Raw genomic sequence first — 8,002 nt, 5'->3', positions numbered from 1 at the left:
TTGAACGGCCAGACATTAACAGATCGTGAAAAATTCTCAGGAGTTGTTCTACGTAGGGCCGACTGGAATACAAGCGCCCATGCTGCTACAGAGACACCCGGCTCACCACCGCGCGAGAGCCTGAGACACACAACTCTCATCATGGCGAACTGCTGTAGTACTGCAGCTGCAGCTGGAGTCCGTGTTCGACGACAAACGTCAATGTAGCGATACCGCAGGCTTTCGTTTAAACGGACATTAACTTTCGTTTTAATTAAAATTTTTATATTACCCGCGATGGAGGAAAGGCAAGCCGCACACAGCAAACGTGCTGTAGGAAGTATGAAACCACAGCTTCATTAGTTTTACTTATTCATAATAAAATGATAATTAAATGGACACCCTAGCTGCAAACAGGCGTTCATGTACTTTATTGGGGACATGTTGAAAATGTGTGCCCCGACCGGGACTCGAACCCGGGATCTCCTGCTTACATGGCAGACGCTCTATCCATCTGAACCACCGTGGGCACAGAGGATAATGCGTCTGCAGGGACTTATCCCTTGCACGCTTCCCGTGAGATCCACATTCCCAACATGTCCACACCACTACATTCGTAGTGCGCCTAATAGATGTTTGCCCATCATACTCATTACTCGTGGCAGATTAATCTACCAAGTCCCGTACATCTCTCTATTGCAGCGTCCGCCATACTGAAGTCTGTTTAGACTCTCACTAACGCTCTCGCACCGACGAAACATCCCCGTGGCGAAATGCCCGCTGTGCGTCGGATCTTGTCTATGTCTGCTGTTAATAATACCAGGTTAGGAAGCCAAACTGGTGATCAGTACTCAGAAATCCGTAGAACAAATGTCCTGTAAGCCACATGTTTCATCGATGAATTACATTTTTTAAAGATTTTTCCTATGAATCTGTCTGCCATCAGGTTTTCCTGATAAATATTTCAAAAATTGTTCAAATGGCTCTGAGCACTATGCGACTTAACTTCTGAGGTCATCAGTCGCCTAGAACTTAGAACTAATGAAACCTAACTAACCTAAGGACATCACACACATCCATGCCCGAGGCAGGATTCGAACCTGCGACCGTAGCGGTCGCTCGGCTCCAGACTGTAGCGCCCAGAACCGCACGGCCACTCCGGCCGGCCGATAAATATTTCATGTGCTCATTCCGCTTAAGGTCGCTCCGGATGGTTATTATTGTGGATATTTTACGGTAGTTGCTGTTTCCAACCATTTGTCACCGACAGTGTGATAGCACAGTAGCGAATTTCTTCTCCTATGTATGCGGAATGTGTTTCATTTACTTTCAGGGTCAACTCTCAGAGCCTGCACCATTCATAAATCATCTGCAAGTCGTTCTGCAAATCGAAACTGTCTTCTGGCTTTGCTACTTTGTTATACACAACTGAAACTCTTGTGGAACACTGCTAGAAGTGTTTATGGTGTGGTACACTCCTGTCCGCCTTCATTACTCTCCACGCAGCAGCATTAACATCAGTGATAGACAAACAAGGTTGACTTGAACTGGCGCGTCTTCGAGGCAGTAGATATGCATCTGAATATTGCAAAGCGCCATGGGTGGACTTCTTCAATCAATGGAGATAATTTTCTGCAAGCACTGAACGACTGTCAGCTCTTGATAAATCCCGTACTTGAAAATCTCCACAACACCTCCTGATGGCAGCAATTGCACAGGTCATAGCAGGCGTTCTGTCAGCTAGTTGCTATGCATGTCCGCTCAGAATGGAACATATATTGAAGTTGCTTCTTACTGCTTCACTGGAATTTACATGAATAGAGCTGTTACACTAACACAATACAAAATTCTTATACTCTGCTGAGAGACTTTATAATTAGTACTATTGTAAAGGGTAGTGACTTATCCTTGTTAATACCAGGTATGTGTAATTATTGATTCATTAAGTTAAAACTTGGCTGACAACGTTTAAACTTCAACTCACAGATTGACACTTAAAGTGCCTACATCAAGAGCGCGTCTCCCAACATTTTGGTCAGTTAAGAAGTAGATTAGCTTGTACGGTATCTCAGAAGACAAGAGTTACACAGATAAAAGAAAAAAGGTATCGATCAGAAGGGTCAGTATGGCATATCTGGAGAAAATGTTTTGAAAACCTGAAAAATAATAGTTTTAAATGCATTGCGGCACTTTCAATGAACATATGAAGTCAAGAATCAGGCAACCTTGATGTAAAAATATCTTGATGTCACCTTAATTGGGTCGGGAGTTTGAAACTCATTGTTGGAAGCTCATGTTCCTAGCTAGGTTATCTTGCAGTAGTATTCTGTCCTGGAACTATATCAGTGAGTTTTGTTGTTAGAAATGAATTAATAACTGAAAACAATGACGATTTATGATTGACCCTGATAAAGAAAGAGGCGTGGTGAGCAGCACCTGTATGCAACAAGGTACGAAACAACGGGCTGTTTCTTGCCTTTCCTGTTGTGAAGGCGGACCGAATCCGCCTAATCCCTGTCCGCAGCGGCTTGCCACAGCCATTAAACCAGCGTCGTTCGTTACGGGGAGGAGATACTGCCCTTAAATTAAATAGCATTAGACGGGCTAAGGCAAAATGGGCTTATGTTGTCTCGCCTGCACCCCTGATAAGGTGGCCAGGATCTACAGCCTCGGTCAGATGAATGTGCGGGTGGCGAACTTCCAACCGGTAGGACACTACCAGGCGACAACTCTGCTTGGTCTTTCCTCAAGACGACGTAGCAGCCAGCTGCGGCAGTGCAAGCAGTCTAGCCTTTGTTCCGTTTTTTAACTGTCGTCAGTCACTCTACTGCTGTGAAATCGTCCTGCGCCTCTGTCTGTAGGAGCTGTTACCTTTTCAGTTATGCGTGTCTATTGTACGCTCCTTTTTCAACGGCCAAAGTAGACATCTCTGTTTTCTAAGCTTCTTTTTCTTAAGGAATGGAACGCAACGTCACACGTGAACCGTGTTACTACTCAATTCTTTAGAAAATCAAAATTACAACCTCACCACAGTTATTTAAAGGAAATAGGAAGCCCAGGATCACTAGTGATGGACAAGCTTGTGATTTTTTTTTACAATTTTAATTCGGCTCAAAACACAAATGTTCACTTTAATTGAATTACATAAACACGAATAAGAATCATACTTTGCGTCCGCAACCAAAATCATAGATAATACGCACGGTGATATAATCAATCGTTCTTGTTTAACCATATCTCAAAAGACTAGTAACACTATGCACTTGCAGCCCAAAGTTACAAAGCCACACAATAAAACAACTTCATTTAAAAAAACAAAGATCTTAAAACTGAATAAAACTGAACTGCCCATATAAAGGTTCACAGTGAAACATGCTTACACTAAAAGTGCAAAGGTCGCAAACTGGTACACAGGAAAAATAACGAGTTCCACATTCGTTAAAGATATACAAATGATTAACATAAGGTTTAAATAAGAATGGTTAGCAATAACTCAACCAGTAAAATGTCTTATAGAAATACTAATGTTAACAAAGTGGCCTCACTTAACTAACGGACATAATGAATCAGAATGATTCCCATATTGCACTTAACTTTAGAGAACAGCGTTAAGGCCCACAGCAGTATTTGGAAGCAATAACGCTACGGCCGGCAGGCAATACGAGCGTTCACTCCCCACGGCTTGTGCACAGGGTCACTAGCAGGCGGTATACAGGATGAGTCGCCTAACATTACCGCTGGATATATTTCGTAAACCACATCAAATACTGACGAATCGATTCCACAGACCGAACGTGAGGAGAGGGGCTAGTGTAGTTGGTTAATACAAACCATAAAAAAATGTACGGAAGTATGTTTTTAACACAAACCTACGTTTTTTTAAATGGAACCCCGTTAGTTTTGTTAGCACATCTGAACATATAAACAAATACGTAATCAGTGCCGTTTGTTGCATTGTAAAATGTTAATTACATCCGGAGATATTGTAACCTAAAGTTGACGCTTGAGTACCACTCCTCCGCTGTTCGATCGTGTGTATCGGAGAGCACCGAATTACGTAGGGATCCAAAGGGAACGGTGATGGACCTTAGGTACAGAAGAGACTGGAACAGCACATTACGTCCACTTGCTAATACCTTTTCATTGGTCTTTTTCACTGACGCACATGTACATTACCATGAGGGGTGAGGTACACATTCGACGGGCATTTCATAGGACGTTGAGGACGCATAAATTGGCCAGCCCGTTCTCCTGATCTTACACCTCTGGACTTCTTTCTGTGGGGTACGTTAAAGGAGAATGTGTACCGTGATGTGCCTACAACCCCAGAGGATATGAAACAACGTATTGTGGCAGCCTGCGGCGACATTACACCAGATGTACTGTGGCGTGTACGACATTCATTACGCCAGAGATTGCAATTGTGTGCAGCAAATGATGGCCACCACATTGAACATCTACACTCTATTCCACTCCGTAACTGAAAACGGAATCCACGTGTGTACGTGTACCTCACCCCTCATGGTAATGTACATGTGCGTCAGTGAAAAAGACCAATAAAAAGGTGTTAGCAACTGGACGTAATGTGCTATTCCTGTCTCTTCTGTACCTAAGGTCCATCACCGTTCCCTTTGGATCCCTACGTAATTCGGTGCTCTCCGATACACACGATCGAACAGCGGAAGAGTGATACTCAAGCGTCAACTTGAGGTTACAATATCTCCGGATGTAATTAACATTTTACAATGCAACAAACGGCACTGATTACGTATTTCTTTATATGTTCAGATGTGTTAACAAAACTAACGGGGTTCCATTTAAAAAAAACTTAGGTTTGTGTTAAAAAACATACTTCCATGCATTTTTTTAATGTTTGTATTAACCAACTACACTAGCCCCTCTCCTCACGTTCGGTCTGTGGAATCGATTCGTCAGTATTTGATGTGGTTTACGAAATACATCCAGCGGTAACGTTAGGTGACTCACCCTGTATATCTATATTTAGTCCGACCGGCCTCACAATGAGAGGTCCTGACAAGAATCCATAACCGCACCGACGCCAGGAAACGAGCAGACTTAACAAATGTCCTACAGCACAAATAGATTGCAATGAAAACAATGTCAAATCAAAGCCGCACTGGAATATATAATTAGCACGCCTCCAAATTCTTATGGAGCAATACTCTAACATTACCCGTCTCTCAGTAAATTAGCAGGAAACTTAGAGATCACTTCCAGTTGCGTTAAGGCACTTTCAACAATAAATAAACATACCAAACATACCATGCCGTGACAAATGATTAAACCATTAACTCTACGGCTGCCGTGCGCGTACACAAACGCAACCAGTCCCAAAGCGGTCAATATGTCCTAAAACAAGTTAAAATTTGCATGAAAATCACTTAAAACACACACTCCACAGATGATAAGAAACGAAATGAGGAACAGCAGTCTCCTTAAAATAGCCAATGTGGAACCTTGTTCAGAACCACCTCCGGCAGCTACCCATGCCACAATATGTTTCAACATTCTTCTTAGTTAAACAGAGAATAGAAGTCATACGTAACTAAGAGATTGCAAATTAGGAGCTGGAAAGCTTTTCAGCGTGAGACGACGAACCCACCACAATTTTGCACGTCAAGGCGCCCAATGATCGGCACCGTACATCCGGCGCGACAAAAGACAAGGGCGGCGAGCACGGCGAAGCCCATGCACCAGGGTTAGGGAGCAGGCTTGTTTTCAACACAAGTTGGCTCGTTGAACAGCCGAATATCGATATCAGCGATGCAAGTAGAACACCCTACCGCCAGTCGCCACGGTTCACCACGTTTTCTCGTTTATTCCTTTAATTGTCTCTTTATCTCACGCTTTATTTATCCCATTAATGTTTTACGTCTCTCTGTTGCAATGCATCTCAAATGTTTCCACTTTCCATTCCTCCGGTTTTTCCGTGTTCTCGCTTCACATCCACGCCACGCTATGCTCCAGACCATTTCAGGGGTTTACTCGTAAATGATACATATTTACGAGGGTCCTTACACTAAGGTGACGTAAGCCATGGGATACCGATATGTAAGGCGGTAGTATCGCGTACACGTGGTATAAAAGGCAGTGTATTCCCGGAGCTGTCGTTTGTACTCGAGGTGATTAATGTAAAAAGGATTCCATCGTGATTATGTCTGCACTACGGATATTGACAGACTTTGAACGCGGAATGGTAGTTGGAGGTAGACGCATGGGACATTCTGTTTCACAAATCGTTTGGGTAATTGAATACGTGGAGGTCCACAGTGTCAAGAGTGAGCCGAGAATACCAAATTTCAGGTATTACATCTCACTACTGACAACGCAGTGGCCGATAGCCTTCCCTTAACGACCGAGAGCAGCGTCGTTTGCGTAGAGTTCTCAGTGCTAAGAGAAAATCAGCATTGCATGAAATAACCGCAGAAATCAACGAGGGACATATGGCGAACGTGTCCGCGAGGACAGTGGTGCAAAATCTGAGATTAACTGGCTATCACAGCAGGTGACCGACGGAAGTGCCTTTACTGAAAGCGGGACACGCCTGCAGTACCTCTGCTGTGCTGGTGATCATTTCAGTTGGACCCTAATCGAATGGAAAACGGGGGGCCTGGTCAGATGATTCTGGATTTCAGTTGATAAGACGTGATAGTAAGATTGAGTGTGGCGCAGTCCCCACGAAGCCCTGGATGCAAGTTGTCAGCAAGGCACTGTGCAAGCTGGAGTGGCCCCCATGCGCTGTGTTTAGGTGGAATACACTGGGTCCTCTGGTCCAATTGAACCGATTATTGGCAGGAAATGGTTATTTTCAGCTTCTTGAAGACCATTTGTAGCCATTTATGGACTTCATGTTCCCAAACAAAGGTGGAATTTTTATGAATGACAATGCGCCATATCGCTAGGCCTCAACTGCTCGCGACTGGTTTGAAGAAAATTCTGGACAGCTCCAGCGAATAATTTGAGCACCCAGATTATCCTGCATGAATCCCATCGAACATTTATGGGACATAATCGAGGGGTTAATGAGTGCACAAAGTCTTGAACCGGCAACACTTTCGGTATTATAACGGTTATAGACGCAGTATGGCTCAGTATTTCTGTAGGAGACTTCCAGTGACTTGTTGAGCCCGTGGCATGTCGAGCTGGTGCACAACACTGGACAGAAGGAGGTCCGACGTGTTATTCGGAGTCATCCTATGACGTTTGTAACCTCACTGCAAAAAAAGTAAGTTTTCCATTACTATGCCAGGCCAGGTAACTTTTATTGAGTGTTGCACTAGACTTCAACGCGACACAGGTCCATGACACTGCTTTTCCGCATAGTCACCGAGTCTGTGCAAATAACTGTCGGATCGTCCTACCAATCGTTCCATTCCTTGACGACAGGTATCCACTCCTTGGTCACGGAACCATTCCAGGACGGCCGCGTGAACTCCCTCAGCATGGAAAGAGAAGTGCTGTGTATCCACTGCACGATGTAGTGTAAAATTTGTCTCATGACTCCAGAGAACATTGCCCGGCAATATGTCATCAACTTCGTTCTGTACCATAAACTGAAGAGCAAATTCAGAACGTTGTCGTGAATGGGAGCATGATAGCGCGGAGAGAGAAGGAGGGAGGATGAGATGGACAGGCAGTGAGAGGCAAGGAGGAGACCGGCAGAGAAAGAAGAGGGTGAAATGAAGAGAGAGAGAGCAGAGTTGAAGAACTGGACAGGGAAAAGAAAGAGAAGGATATAGACTGAGACAGGGGGAGGAAGAGAGAGGCAGAGAGAGAAGGATCACACAGATAGAAGAGAAGGACAGAGGTAGAGGTGTAGGGGAGAGGAGGACACGTGCACAGATGGAGATGGGGAAGAGATGAACAGGTAGATGGGGAGGAGGAGATAGAAGGGGAAGAGAAGATGGACAGAGAGAGGAGGAGTTGGAAACAGACAGACACAGGGTATGAGTAGGTGGAATTAGAAAGTGGTCGAGGAGAATGACAGAAGGGGAAGGAGCAG

At 44.3% G+C, this 8,002-nt stretch overlaps 1 non-coding gene across 1 annotated transcript; it reads right to left on the bottom strand.

The window, feature by feature from the left end:
- Positions 1 to 434: 434 nt before the first annotated feature.
- Positions 435 to 509, bottom strand: Trnat-ugu (transfer RNA threonine (anticodon UGU)). Its single transcript has one exon. It is a non-coding gene; the product is annotated as a tRNA-Thr (tRNA).
- Between the last annotated feature and the right edge of the window lie 7,493 nt (positions 510 to 8,002).

Source organism: Schistocerca serialis, chromosome 7, assembly GCF_023864345.2.
Source record: "Schistocerca serialis cubense isolate TAMUIC-IGC-003099 chromosome 7, iqSchSeri2.2, whole genome shotgun sequence".
Classification (NCBI taxonomy): domain Eukaryota; kingdom Metazoa; phylum Arthropoda; class Insecta; order Orthoptera; family Acrididae; genus Schistocerca; species Schistocerca serialis.
This window is presented reverse-complemented; position numbering and strand designations above follow the sequence as displayed.